The sequence below is a fragment of the Callithrix jacchus genome, chromosome 20, assembly GCF_049354715.1.
Source record: "Callithrix jacchus isolate 240 chromosome 20, calJac240_pri, whole genome shotgun sequence".
Lineage (NCBI taxonomy): Eukaryota > Metazoa > Chordata > Mammalia > Primates > Cebidae > Callithrix > Callithrix jacchus.
The window spans coordinates 3,773,830-3,789,716 of NC_133521.1; the positions used below are offsets into that span (position 1 = coordinate 3,773,830).

At 36.1% G+C, this 15,887-nt stretch overlaps 1 pseudogene; it reads left to right on the forward strand.

Annotated features, from left to right (window-relative positions):
* The window catches only part of LOC100403330 (RPA-related protein RADX-like), a 31,802-nt pseudogene extending 19,050 nt beyond the window's left edge, over window positions 1-12,752 (forward strand).
* The last annotated feature ends 3,135 nt before the right edge of the window (window positions 12,753-15,887 follow it).

Below are 15,887 nucleotides of genomic sequence, written 5' to 3' on the forward strand. Positions count from 1 at the left end.
AATATTACAGGTTTGTCCTATTACATATTACATATAACAGGTTAGTCTTCAGATCTATTATGATAAGGAAAAACTATATTTAATACTTTTCAATAGTTTCAGTGATTACTTATTTAAATTTAGAACATAATGCTATTTTAGATATTGTATGACATTTTATTATTTTCCAAATGATTACATGAATAAACACTAATTCTTACTTGTGTTAAATGCTTGGCCAACATTGAAGAAACTTCAATATTTACTACATCCGTTTTTTTCTTTTAGATCGAGTCTCACTCTGTCACCCAGGCTAGAATGTAGTGCCACAATCATGACTCGCTGCAACCTCCACTTCCTAGGTTCAAGAGATTCTCCTTCCTCAGCCTCCTGAATAGTTGGGACTCCAGTCACACATGACCATGTCTGGCTTATTTTTGTATTTTTAGTAGAGACAGGGTTTCCCCATGTTGGCCAGGCTGGTCTCGAACTCCTGACCTTTGGTGTTCTGCCCACCTCTGCCTCCCAAAGTGCTGGGATTACAGGCATGAGCCACCACACTACATCTATAGACATTGTAAAACACCAGGCGACCTAGACAGCACATATAGGGCTGTTCTGCTGCAACTTTAATCTTTATACAAAATAGTATTACACAATTCTGCTTTGTTAGATTCTACCCTAGGTTTGTGAGATTAAATTTTAAAAATATATCTGAATAGAACCAAACCTTACCCCAACTTTTGGGGAATGGAACAGAAAGAGAATTGTGGCCAAATCAAGGCATAGATTTTTAAGATGAGTGTACTATAAACTTTGATATAACTTCCTTTATGGCATAACTAATTGACAGTGATGACTTCTGGTGATAATCCCATTGCCTAAATTTAGGTGGGTTTTATTTCCAGGTTCCTTTTTATTTGTTTGTAACTACTTTAAAGAACAAGCTAACAATAATTTTGGATAAAGATTTCTCACAGAAACTTTGCCAAGCTTATACATTCTATTTCTTGTGATAATGTGAAATGTATCCCTCTAAGAAAGGTATATATGGACCTTGGTGAGATTTATTCTACTATAATAGTTGACAGTGGTCACAATTTATTTTCATCTTTTGACCAAGAGTGAAGGAAAAAAATTATTATTAAATTAATGTTGAGTATTAAGGGGGCTTCAGGGCTATGAAGAAGAGTCTTAGTTTCTCCATGATACTTTCACTGATTAACCCTAGCTAACACTAAATTCTGAATTACTCTAACTCCTTCCACCAGATAGAGCTATACATTATTGATTTGTATTTGCTTATGCAAGCATTTTTATCTTTTATGTATTTATCTTAATTAGATTTTAAGGCCAATGACAGGGCTTATATCATTGATTTATTGTCTTTACACCTTGCTAACTTCATAGGCTAAAAAGATTATCTAAAAATGAGAGTATAATGTCTTCAGATTTCAACTACTTTCAAAAGTTATCAATTATTTTATCTAACAGGATAGTTATTATAGTTTCGTTAATTAAACATTTAAAAAAATTTTAAATCATTATATGCCTAAACACTTATGGTTTTACAAATGAGGAAATGAAGTAATAAATGGAAATTCTTAAATCATACAAAGCAAGTTCTTATTTGAGAATAAAAATTTCTCCAGAGCACAACAATAAATTCATTTGCTATGTCTCATATTTACTAAGTTCTTTATTCTGTAGCAATGAAAAGAAAGAAAATCTGTTTAAATGGTAAGAATTATCTTAATTTATATTAAGAATAATCTTAATTTTTTCTTTATTTCAAAAACTATGAACATAAGAGTATTAATGGCTAAAGGTGTTAATATAGGAATATTAAAGAAACCTCCAAAATATGTTAAGCCAGTAGATCTCATGTTATGTGTTCTTACAACAATAAAATAAATTTAGAAAAAAATAAAATTCTAATTCTAAATTTGTGGCCACTAAAAATCTGAGAGTCAGATCTCAAATGTCCTAGCTATATGAAATCCAGGAATTATTTATTCCCTCTGGATCTTTGCTTTCTGACTTGAAAATTTATAACAACATCAAATCTTTAAAAGGTAATTGAGAATACAGAATGAGGAAATATGTATAAGCATCTGGTACACGGTAAACACACAATATTAGTCACCCTTCTTAATTTTTCTTATGAAAAAAAAAGTCTTACTACAAAAGAATTTTGGTATTATTCCAGAAGACTCTTGGCGAAACTCCATCTCAAAAATAAATAAATAAATAAATAAAATACCAAAAGTCTGATTCTGGGGAACAGAGGAATATGGTTATTGGTGGATATTAATCCTATCCTCCAGTGCCAGAGTCATTTTCCAAGTATAGTAGTTTTATCTAAGGTACTAATGTAATTGTCAGTCCTTCCAAATATATTTGTAATTTATATGTATGGCATATGCTATTTCAATTAATCATCTTTATTCTTTTCTTTTATGAGAGTGGACTAAACTTTAGCACCATTCACCGGTAATAGCTTTGTCTTAATGCATATCTAAAACTACATGTCACATATTTTCTATATAGTTTTTTCCATATTTCACATGGTAGTCTAAAGATTAATATTTTGATTTTATCAGACTGGAAGAAAACAGACAACATAGAAGATGACTAATTGGAGACATAGGTTAAGTATTCCTAATCCCAAAATCCAAAATCTGAAATGTTTCAAAATCTGAAACTTTTTAATCTTGTGTTTTATTCAAAGTGACACTCAAAGAACTACTCATTGGAGGAGTTCAGATTTTGGAATTTTGCATTATGGAAGCTGAACTGATAAGTATAAAACAAATATTTTTATTTGTGACACTCAAAGAAATACTCAAGAACTACCCATTAGAGCAGTTCAGATTTTGGAATTCTGCATTAGGGAACCTAAACTGATAAGTATAATACAAATGTTCTAAAATCCCAAAAAAATCAGAAATCTGAAATCTTCTGGACCTATATATTTCAGACAAAGAATCTTCAACCTATAAATATCTTAAGTTAATGTCACTGAGATCACATCTGACCTTGGTGTAGATCTCAGCTCTTATGATGATTCACAGAAAGACTAAAGATAACTAAAACAGACACTGGGTGATTTGATACTCAGATACGGACAACTACTGTAATATGCTACTCTTGTGAAATGACATATATAGTGTTTAACAAAATTGAGTGCCACCTTTAAATTAAAAGTGATGCCAAAATAAATGAAATGCTGAATTTGGAACTGAAATACTGATGAGAAGCCTACTATTAATATATAAAATTTAGTAGAATTAACATATGACAGTTTAACACAAGCATGCTCTTTTTTAAAAAGCTATGAGATAATTGCACAGTTTTGGAAGAAAAGAGAAAGTTTAAAATGCCGACTTATCATCATCTAAATATCAGCATCCTCTTATATGTCATAATGTTAGTAATATGTAATAAAGGTTGAAATAATTTAAAATGTGCTTTTCTATGCAGTGGCTAGGTAACAATTCATAGTTTGAAATATAACATGTAAATTGCATTTACTATGCAAAATTTATTTTGCAAATGAAAAGTTTGAAGGCTGTATTCAAATTTAACTGATAAATATATTTTGCCTATTTCACCAAATTGTATAAGAGAATGATATATATAAGCACAGTGTCTCGAAAAGTTAATGTAATAAGTTTATAATTTTGTCTTGTGAAATTATATTGCCAATTGAATTCCTATTTTTATCATTTCAGTTCTTTAAAACTTACCAAGTTCTTTAAAACTTACAATTTACATTTTTGCAGTTCAGTCACACATTTTTTTTTTCTTTTCTTTTTTTTTTTTAATTGCATTTTAGGTTTTGGGGTACATGTGCAGAGCATGCAATACAGTCGCATAGGTACACACAGGTCAGTGTGTTTTGTTTGCTTTCTCCCCTTCACCCACATTTGGTATTTCTCCCCTGGCAATCCCTCCCCACCTACCCCTCCCACTGGCCCTCCCCTTTTCCCTCTATAGACCCCAGTGTTCAGTACTCCCCTCTCTGTGTCCATGTGTTCTCATTGTTCATCACCCGCCTATGAGTGAGAATATGCGGTGTTTCATTTTCTGTTCTGATGTCAGTTTGCTGAGAATGATGTTCTCCAGATTCATCCATGTCCCTATAACCGACACGAACTCATCATTTCTGATTGCTGCATAATATTCCATGGTGTATATGTGCCACATTTTCCCAATCCAGTCTATCATTGATGGGGATTTGGGTTGATTCCATGTCTTTGCTATTGTAAACAGTGCTGCAATGAACATTCGTGTGCATGTGTCCTTGTAGTAGAACGATTTATAGTCCTTTGGATATATACCCAGTAATGGGATTGCTGGGTCAAATGGGATTTCTATTTCTAAGGCCTTGAGGAATCGCCACACCGTCTTCCACAATGGATTGACTAATTTACACTCCCACCAACAGTGTAAAAGTGTTCCTTTTTCTCCACATCCTCTCCAGCATCTGTTGTCTCCAGATTTTTTAATGATCGCCATTCTAACTGGCGTGAGATGGTATCTCAATGTGGTTTTGATTTGCATCTCTCTGATGACCAGTGACGATGAGCATTTTTTCATATGATTGTTGGCCTCATATATGTCTTCTTTCGTAAACTGTCTGTTCATATCCTTTGACCACTTTTGAATGGGCTTGTTTTTTTCCTGTAAATCTGTTCGAGTTCTTTGTAAATTCTGGATATCAGCCCTTTGTCAGATGGGTAAACTGCAAAAATTTTTTCCCATTCTGTTGGTTGCCGATTCACATTAGAGACTGTTTCTTTTGCTGTGCAGAAGCTGTGGAGTTTGATTAGGTCCCATTTGTCTATTTTGGCTTTTGTTGCCAATGCTTTTGGTGTTTTGTTCATGAAGTCCTTGCCTACTCCTATGTCCTGGATGGTTTTGCCTAGATTTCCTTCTAGGGTTTTTATGCTGCCAGGTCTTATGTTTAAGTCTTTAATCCATCTGGAGTTAATTTTAGTGTAAGGTGTCAGGAAGGGGTCCAGTTTCTGCTTTCTACACATGGCTAGCCAGTTTTCCCAACACCACTTGTTGAACAGGGAGTCCTTTCCCCATTGCTTGTTTTTGTCAGGTTTATCAAAGATTGTATGGTTGTAGCTATGTTGTGTTGCCTCTGATGCCTCTGCTCTGTTCCATTGATCTATAGCTCTGTTTTGGTACCAGTACCATGCTGTTTTGATTACTGTAGCCTTATAGTATAGTTTGAAATCTGGTAGTGTGATGCCCCCCGCTGTGTTCTTTTTGCTTAGAATTGACTTGGCTATGCGGGCTCTCTTTTGGTTCCATATGAAGTTCATGGTGGTTTTTTCCAGTTTTGTGAAGAAAGTCAATGGTAGCTTGATGGGGATAGCGTTGATTCTGTAAATTACTTTGGGCAGTATTGCCATTTTCACGATATTAATTCTTCCTAACCATGAACATGGAATGTTTCTCCATCTGTTTGTGTCCTCTCTGATTTCGTTGAGCAGTGGTTTGTAGTTTCCCCTGAAGAGGTCCCTTACGTTCCTTGTGAGTTGTATTCCAAGGTATTTTATTCTTTTTGTAGCAATTGTGAATAGCAGTTCATTCTTAATTTGGCTTTCTTTAAGTCTGTTATTGGTGTAGAGGAAGGCTTGTGATTTTTGCACATTGATTTTATATCCTGAGACTTTGCTGAAGTTGCTTATCAGTTTCAGGAGTTTTTGGGCTGAGGCAATGGGGTCTTCTAGGTATACTATCATGTCGTCTGCAAATAGAGACAATTTGGCTTCCACCTTTCCTATTTGAATACCCTTTATTTCTTTTTCTTGTTTGATTGCTGTGGCTAGAACTTCCAGTACTATATTGAATAGGAGTGGTGACAGAGGGCATCCTTGTCTAGTGCCAGATTTCAAAGGGAATCCTTCCAGTTTTTGCCCATTCAGTATGATATTGGCTGTTGCTTTGTCATAAATAGCTTTTATTACTTTGAGATACACTCCATCAATACCGAGTTTATTGAGGGTTTTTAGCATAAAGGGCTGTTGTATTTTGTCAAATGCCTTCTCTGCATCAATTGAGATAATCATGTGGTTTTTGTTTTTGGTTCTGTTTATGTGGTGAATTACGTTGATAGACTTGCGTATGTTGAACCAGCCTTGCATCCCCGGGATGAATCCTACTTGATCATGATGAATAAGTTTTTTGATTTGTTGTTGCAATCGGCTTGCCAATATTTTATTGAAGATTTTTGCATCTACGTTCATCATGGATATTCGCCTGAGGCTTTCGTTTCTTGTTGGGTCTCTGCCGGGTTTTGGTATCAGGATGATATTGGTCTCGTAGAATGATTTGGGTAGGATTCCTTCTTTTTGGATTATTTGGAATAATTTCAGAAGAAATGGTACCAGCTCCTCTTTGTGTGTCTGGTAGAATTCGGCTGTGAACCCGTCTGGACCTGGGCTTTTTTTGTGTGGTAGGCTCTTAATTGCTGCCTCGACTTCTGCCCTTGTTATTGGTCTATTCATAGTTTCAGCTTCCTCCTGGTTTAGGCTTCGGAGGACACAGGAGTCCAGGAATTTATCGATTTCTTCCAGGTTTACTAGTTTATGTGCATAGAGTTGTTTGTAATATTCTCTGATGATGGTTTGAATTTCTGTGGAATCTGTGGTGATTTCCCCTTTATCATTTTTTATTGCATCTATTTGGTTGTTCTGTCTTTTCTTTTTAATCAATCTGGCTAGTGGTCTGTCTATTTTGTTGATCTTTTCAAAAAACCAGCTCTTGGATTTATTGATTTTTTGAAGGGTTTTTTGTGTCGCAATCTCCTTCAGCTCAGCTCTGATCTTAGTTATTTCTTGTCTTCTGCTGGGTTTTGAGTTTTTTTGATCTTGCTCCTCTAGCTCTTTCAATTTTGATGATAGGGTGTCAATTTTGGATCTCTCCATTCTCCTCATATGGGCACTTATTGCTATATACTTTCCTCTAGAGACTGCTTTAAATGTGTCCCAGAGATTCTGGCATGTTTTGTCTTCATTCTCATTGGTTTCGAAGAACTTCTTTATTTCTGCCTTCATTTCGTTGTTTATCCAGTCAACATTCAGGAGCCAGTTGTTCAGTTTCCATGAAGCTGTGCGGTTCTCGGTGCTGAGAAGAATGTATATTCTGTGGATTTGGGGTGGAGAGTTCTGTAAATGTCTATCAGGCTTGCTTGCTCCAGGTCTGAGTTCAAGCCCTGGATATCCTTGTTGATTTTCTGTCTGGTTGATCTGTCTAGTATTGACAGTGGAGTGTTCAAGTCTCCCACTATTATTGTGTGGGAGTCTAAGTCTCTTTGTAAGTCGTTAAGAACTTGCCTTATGTATCTGGGTGCTCCTGTATTGGGTCCATATATGTTTAGGATTGTTAGCTCTTCTTGTTGTATCGATCCTTTTACCATTATATAATGGCCTTCTTTGTCTCTTTTGATCTTTATTGCTTGAAAGTGTATTTTATCAGAGATGAGGATTGAACTCCTGCTTTCTTTTGCTCTCCATTTGCTTGGTAAATCTTCCTCCATCCCTTTATTTTGAGCCTTTGTGTAACCTTGCATGTGAGATGGGTTTCCTGGATACAGCACACTGATGCGTTATGGATTTTTATCCAATTTGCCAGTCTGTGTCTTTTGATTGGTGCATTTAGTCCATTTACATTTAGGGTTAATATTGTTATGTGTGAGTTTGACACTGCCATTTTGATGCTAGCTGGCTGTTTTGCCTGTTAGTTGTTGTAGATTCTTCATTATGTTGATGTTCTTTAGCATTTAGTGTGATTTTGGAATGGCTGGTACTGGTTGTTCCTTTCTATGTGTAGTGCCTCTTTCAGGAGCTCTTGTAAAGCAGGGCTGGTGGTGACAAAATCCCTGAGTACTTGCTTGTTCGCAAAGGATTTTATTTTTCCTTCACTTCTGAAGCTCAGTTTGGCTGGATATGAAATTCTTGGTTGAAAGTTCTTTTCTTTAAGGACGTTGAATATTGGCTTCCACTCTCTTCTGGCTTGTAGAGTTTCTGCCGAGAGATCTGCTGTGAGTCTGATGGGCATCCCTTTGTGGGTGACCCGACCTTTCTCTCTGGCTGCCCTTAGTATTTTCTCCTTTATTTTAACCTTGTTGAATCTGATGATTATGTGCCTTGGGGTTGCTCTTCTTGCGGAGTATCTCTGTGGTGTTCACTCTATTTCCTGCATTTGAGTGTTGGCCTGTCTTGCTAGGTGGGGGAAATTTTCATGGATAATGTCCTGCTGAGTATTTTCCAGCTTGGATTCATTCTCTTCATCACATTCTGGTACGCCTATCAAACGTAGGTTAGGTCTCTTCACATAGTCCCACATTTCTTGGAGACTTTGTTCATTCCTTTTTGTGCTTTTTTCTCTGATCTTGGTTTCTCGTTTTATTTCTTTGAGTTGATCCTCGACTTCTGATATTCTTTCTTCTGCTTGGTCAATTTGGCTATTGAAACTTGTGCATGTTTCGCAAAGTTCTCGTATTGTGTTTTTCGGCTCCTTTAATTCATTCATATTCCTCTCTAAGGTATCCATTCTTGTTATCATTTCCTCAAATCTTTTTTAAAATCTTTTTTCAAGGTTCTTAGTTTCTTTACGTTGATTTAAAACATGTTATTTTAGCTCACAAAAGTTTCTCATTATCCATCTTCTGAAGTCTAATTCCGTCATTTCGTCACAGTCATTCTCCATCCAGCTTTGTTGCCTTGCTGGTGAGGAGTTTTGGTCCTTTCTAGGTGGCGAGGTGTTCTGGTTTCGGGTGTTTTCCTCCTTTTTGCGCTGGTTTCTTCCCATCTTTGTGGATTTATCCACCTGTCATCTGTGTAGTTACTGACTTTTTGATTGGATCTCTGAGTGGACACCCAGATTGTTGATGATGGAGTATTTCTGTTACTTGGTTTTTCTTCTACCAGTCTAGCCCCTTGGCTGTATGACAGCTGAGGTTCACTCCAGGCCCTGCTTGTCTGGGGTGCACCTGTAGTGGCTGCGTAACAGTGAGGGATGCTACCAGTTTCTTTTTCTGCTATCTTTGTCCCAGGATGATGTCTGCCGAATGTCAGTCTTATGGATATAGAGGGGTCAGGGAGGTGCTTGAGGAGACAGTCTGTAGGAGCTCAAGTGCTGAGCTGTGAGCTCTGTTGTTCATTCAGGGCTGCTAGGCTGCTATGTTTAGTTCTGCTGCAACCTAACTCATAAGGAAACCCCTTTTTTTCCTCAGATGCTCTGTCTGGAGGGGGGTTGGGGCTTTCCTTGTGAGTGTCCGCCTCACTGTCCTGCCCAGCTAGGAGGCAGTCTAGTCACTTTTTGCCTGCCGAGGCTCCGCCCTGCTGGTGTGAGGTTTGACCTTTTCCTGAAGGCTCCGCCCTTCTGCTGTGGTCTCCGCCCTGTTGCTTCGGGCTACGCCCTGTGGTGGAGTCTCTCTGTTGTACCAGATTGCCTCGGCAGCGGCAGGCTGAGTCAGCAATGGGCGTGTACCTCAGTAGGGGCTGATTGCCTCGGTAATGGCTGACACCCCTCCCCCGCGGACCTGCACTTTAAAAAAAAACCTATTCACTGGGAGCGTTTGGAATCGCCGTTTTGTTTGTCGCACTGCGCTCCCCCAAACGCTGAGTCCCTGGGATTTCCTGGGCTGGGTCACAGTTCAAGACCCGTTCAGTCTCAAGTTCAGCCCTCTCGGGTCTTAGTTTGCCAGTTCAACAGGGCACCGGTAACAGTGTGCTTTTGTATGGAGCGCTGTGGAGCCCCTCTGCACTCCGGAGCGGGCCGGAGCCGCACCGGCTGCCGGCTACGCCAGCGGAGACCTCTGCCTGGAGTCCCGCGTCTCTTTTATACCTGGGAATTTCCCCGTTCTGTGGGCAACTAAGATCCGTCTGGAAATGCTTCCCCGACTCACCCTCTCCGTGTGTCCAGCGAGAGCTTCAATCCTGGGTTGTTCTCACAGCGCCATCTTGAGTCCTCCTCCGCAGTTCAGTCACTCTTGACAGCTATGAATGAAGTCAGGAAGGAGACTGAAGACTTGCAGTATAGGGAACAAAAGCACATTGCAATTCTGGGGACAATTACCGCTGTAAAGTATATCCCCCATAGCAGTGCAACTGAAAGTGGCTCAGCATCAGATACACTTCAGGTATGGTGACAGAAAATTAACAGTATTTTTCTAAAAGCACTGTGATCATGATTACAACTGGTACCTTTTACATTTTGTTCAGAACTCACGTGTATTGACTCTTAATGTAAGCCTAAGAGAGAACATTAGGTTGATGCAAAATAATTTGTGGTTTTGGCCTATGAAAATAATGGCAAAAACTGAAATCCCTTTTGCACCAACCTGATACTTTTACTTTTTTGTTTGTTTTTTAGGTTTTCCTTTTTGTATCATTTATTTGGGGGCAGACTAGGCCAATAATGATGATAACATCTGACATTTCCCAAGTCCCTCAAACTTGGCATCCTGTATTTGCATTCTTTGTAATTTGAGGCTATTGTGGGTGTTCTAAATTTCCAGGTGGTATCTATGATTGTGTTAATTTCCTCCGTTTCGTCCAGGCCAGTACTACAGGAAAACTTCCATGGAAGTTTTCTCTACATCTGGCATAGTAGTCTGACCCACGTTCTATAACTCTTCTAGAATAAATGGATTAGTATTACAGAAGTTGTCAGTTCTGGAATCTAAGAACAATCAAGACAAGTTAATTTCTCCCATTAGCTTATCTTTTTAAACACTATGTCTAGGATTATTAATATTTAAGTAAATATATGTGTTTAATCCAGCTTTTGGATAGTAATATAAGAAGGACTTTTATCTTCCTTTTAAAAAATAGTTTAATAGCACATGGGTTAGATTTAATCATTTTTATAAAAGCACTGTTATGATTTTAAAAGTTTTGCCAGAACTCTTCATTATTAAGAATGAATAAACTAAAATTATAGTCTTTTATGAGTCAGTAATTTTTGTGAATTAGTGTAAAATGTTTTCTCTAAATTATCGGTTTTAGAATGCTAACAGACCCTCTACATCTCAAGCAGCTAGAGTAGAAAATCAGGAAAGAAATGCTAAATGGCATCACAATGATGAGCCAATGAGTTCTCAGTGTTTCCAAACTACATCTACAAATTTGAGTCTGAGCAATAAAGTAAGAATTCTTCAAGGCCCACATACTAATCCATAAGTCATTATATTAAGTATATGTAAAATATATATGTTTTTCTTTTGGTTTATCTCTGTCTACCCTGTAAAATAAGCAATTATCATAGAAGCTGTATTAGTTTATTAGGGCTCCCATAAAAAATACCACAATTGAGTGGCTTAAACACAGAAATTTGTTGTCTCAAAGTTCTGGAGGATAGAGTTCAAGATCAAGGTGTCAACAGCATTGGTTCCCTCAGGGCTGCGGAGAGATAATCTGTTCAATGCGTCTCTCCTAGTTTCTTACTGTGCTGGCAATCTTTGGATTCTTTGACTTATAAAAGCATTACTTCTGACTTCATGTTCACATGGAGTTCTCTCTGTGTAGTGTCTGTGTTCAAATTTTACTGTTTCCATAAGGACACCAGTCATACTTGATTAGGGGGCCAACTTAATCCAGTATGACCTCATCTTTACCAATTACATCTGCTATGATCCTATTTCCAAATAAGGTCATATTCAGAAGTCCTGAGGGTTAGGACTTCATCATTTTTTTTTATCTATTCACCTGTTGATGGACTCTTAGGTTGCTTCCAAATCATAGCTATCATAAAAGCTGCTGCAACATACAAGAAGTGCAGCTATCTCTTTGATATACTGATTTTCTTTCTTTTGGGTATACACCAAGCATGGGGATTGCTGGATTATGTGGTAGCTCAATTTTTATCGTTTTTAGAAACCTCCAAACTATTCTCCATAGTAGATGTACTAATTTACATTCCCACCAACTGTATAGAGAGTTTTTCCTTTCTCCACATTCTTGTCAGCATTTGTTATTGCCTGGCTTTTGGATTTAAGCCATTTTTAGTGAGGTGAGATGATATCTCATTGTGGTTTTGATTTGCATTTCTCTGATAATCAGTGATGTTGGGTGCCTTTTCATAAACCTATTTGCTATTTGTATGTCTTTTTTTGAGAAATATCTATTAAAGAAATGTCATTTGTTGAATATTTTCCCCATTTTTTGATCAAATTATTAGATTTTTTTGCTTTACACCTTTGTTTGTGTTCCTTGTATGTTCTGGTTATTAATTCCTTGTCAGATAAGAAATTTGCACATATTTTCTCCCATTTTGTGGGTTGATCTCTTCACTTTATTTCATTTGCCATGCATTTACTAAATTTCAAATTTGTGTCAGAGAGAATAAAAATATTTTAATCTTCAATTAATATTTACTAACATTAAATGCTCCCTTTAATGGAATAATTCTTATAAGAAAATGTAAATCTATTTCAGTATTTGAGTTATATTATATATGGACATTTTTCATAATTATTAGTATATTTTAAAGCATTATTCAACAAACTTAACCTGTATATTTTCTAAATCTATTGAATTAGAATAAATTCGGAATAGAACCAATTAATATGTTTTTCATCTGAGGCTCTTTTTACAACGATTGGCTATACTCTTCTTATCCTTTATAGAGTTGCTGTACTTCAACAAGGAACTTCTGTACAGGCAAAGGGAATTAAGCCAGGCATGTCAACCATCTTCAACCCTATGTTACTGTTTATTATTTTATTATTACTTATGAAAACTTTATGAAACATTATTGTATACAAATTACTATTTATTACTAAGCACAAGTAATACATGCTTAGAATGTATGCTTTGCATATAGTAATATTAGCTTATTTCAGTGTCAAAAGTTGTACTGATCAATTCTTATCCCAGAAGTGAAAGTAATTATAAACAAACTTATACTTATCAATTTGTTTCTTAAGTAATAGTATATCTCTTCTTCAAATGTACTATTTTTAATAGAAGAATAAGTAGAAAGTTTAACTTTTATTTGACAACAAATATGGATATGTCTTAAAAGTAAATTGTATCTCTTTTCTTTGCTATTGGATTGACTGGTTTGAACTTTGGCCTCATTTCTGAAGTGATTTTCTAACACATATTTTTTCTGGTGGATTGTCCTTACAATGTTCTGGTTTAAATCAGATCTTATCAGGTATGATCTCTCTGGACTAGACTTTTCAGCACTTTATCTCCTTGCTTTGTTTGTGGTGTTTTTTTTCATCCTCCACCTAGACAAAAGTGATACTGTCATTTTATTGCATAATGCCTTGTTAAATTTTATGTCTCAATGAACTTTTCCAAAGTATTTAAATGTGATTTTTGTTGACCGTTACATGATATAAAATTGGGGTATTGTAAACAAGTCTATTCTAAACATTTTAAATCTTTTTAAAAACATAATACCCATCTGTGCTCACCTATTAGATTTATGTGGGTTAGCTAATAATATATTTTTATTCATTTCTCATGTCATATTCTAGACAGATTATTCCCTACAAGTCTGGATAATTTGTCCAAAAGTTTCAGTGAGTGCTATAGATGATTTCATTAAAAAAATGTAGCCTTGTGACTTCTGGAGAAAAAGATTATTATTCCCAGCTAGGCATAATTTAAAATAAAATTTTTAAAAAGTTCCTCAGATAATAGATCCTACCTGGACTCTAAATTATAAAAGTGAAGGAGAAAACCATAATTCTTTCTGGGTTTTATGATTCTCTGCTTAATATCCAAAAAAGCAATTAAATTATCTTCTTCACCTTGTCAGCTTGGTGATTAAACTTCATAAAGATTTCTATATCTGCATTGGCTAAGATTATCCTCTCTGTTTTACCTGAAGGAGATAATATGGTGCTTCTCACAATTATATAATTATAGTGCAAGCCATTTATTGAGCATTTATGTGTCAGGCACTGTGCTGAGCTTTATGTTCACATTATATCCCACAGGGAGTGGTTATTCAAAATTAATCTCATCTTTTCCTTCCTATTCCATGCTGTTTTGTAGAAAGGTTTTGTTTACCTGAAGTTTATCATTCACTTGCTAAATAAAATTGAAAGATATAATTGATTGAGTCTTAGGCTAGAGAAAGAAAGAAATCCAAGAATAGCCTGACAGACCAGTAGCAAAAGGGAGAATTGCCTTCTGGTAAATCTAGTCAATTGAAACCTTGCAAAAGAAAACCATTATAAGTGTATAATCAAGCTCAAAACAAGAATAAAAAATCAGCAAGTGCCAGAAACAAAAAAGAAATTTAAATTTAATAGTGAGCAGGGGCCAATAAAAGTGTTCATGAGCATTTCATAACTACATAGAAACCTTAATTTTCATGAGCTGAGATATAATAACCACATGGGAAGGAGAGTCTAGACCACAGGCCTCCTACTTGTGGAGTAGTAGAACTAATGTAAAGTTGTAAGGTTTTGGAAGGCAAGAAAAATTGTAACCATCAGTGTGGAGAAGTATCAAAGAGCTTCCTGTGTCTCCTGGGCAATGAGTAAGAAAAAGTCATCTAGAGAAAGTGAAATCCCACAGACCTGTGCAGCATGGAAGTGTAGTTGCAGTTCACATGATTAAAATAGTGAGGCTGCTGACCTAAGGAGTAAACACAATTATCTGGTCCAAAATCAGTGAAATCAAGACCCCAAGGTCTAGATAAAGGCAGTTGTGACATTTCCTGAAAGGGAGATTTCTTGTAACCTAAGGTGCTTGGGATTCCCTTGGAAAACCATGTCTACAGAAAATGGATTCATGGTTAAAATCTATGAACTTCCAAAGGAAATGAGCTACTACCATAAGGCAATGTGATCAGATGTAACACATGGAAGAATTTACACCCCAGGAACTAGAAACACTAGCCAAATCAGAAAGAAGCTTTTAAACATATGGTTTTTATTTTTATAAATTTTTGTATAGAGATAGGGTCTCACTATGTTTCCCAGGTTGATCTCAAACTCCTGGTCTCAACTGATCCTCCAGCCTCAGCCTCCCAAAGCACTGGGAATACAGGTGTGAGCCACCACACCCAGATCTAAAATAAACATGTTAAAAAAGTTAAAGAAATAAATAAAAATTAGTAAGTCAGAAATAGATCAATATGAAGAAGGAACTGACATATGTGAAAAAGGTATCCACACACTTATCAGTGGAGGATGAGCTGAAGAGTAGATAAACATGGATGAAAAAATAATTTAGTGTATTTGGAGATACTGAGGAAATCACACAAGAGGGTTGCAAAGAGTTTAGAAAGGTAAAATAGAAGTTGAGAGACATAGTGGATAGGATGAGAAAGTCCAGTTTATACCTAAAAAAGGTTCAAGAGGACAGAACAGAGATCATTAAGAAGAAGCAGTATCTGAAGAGGGAATTTTTTTCAAAATCACACACACACACACACACACATATGTGTGTGTGTACTATTAAAGGATCACAATGAATTCTGAGTAGAATAAAAATACTCTCTATATAGACAGATATATGATATGTGACAAATGATACAGACCATGGTAGTGAACCTGCAGAACATCAAAGATAAACATCCTTAAAAACTACCAAAAATAAAAGATTTATCTACAAAGAAAACAAAAATAGATGGAAAAATTTCCCAACAACAATGAACGCTTTAGGCAGTGAAATAATGTCTTCAAAGTGTTGAGATAATATGTAACCTGGAATTTTATGTCTACCTAAACAATCAAGCAAGAGTGAGGGTGAGATAAAGATATTTGCAGATAGAGACTAAAAGAGTTAGAACTTGTTGAGTTTCAATGAATGAATTACTAAAGAATTCTGAGAGATGGAAAATGAAACCAAAAGGATATATCAGAATGTAAGAAGCAACGGTAAGCAGAAACAACTTCTTTAAAAGAAGTTGGTAAC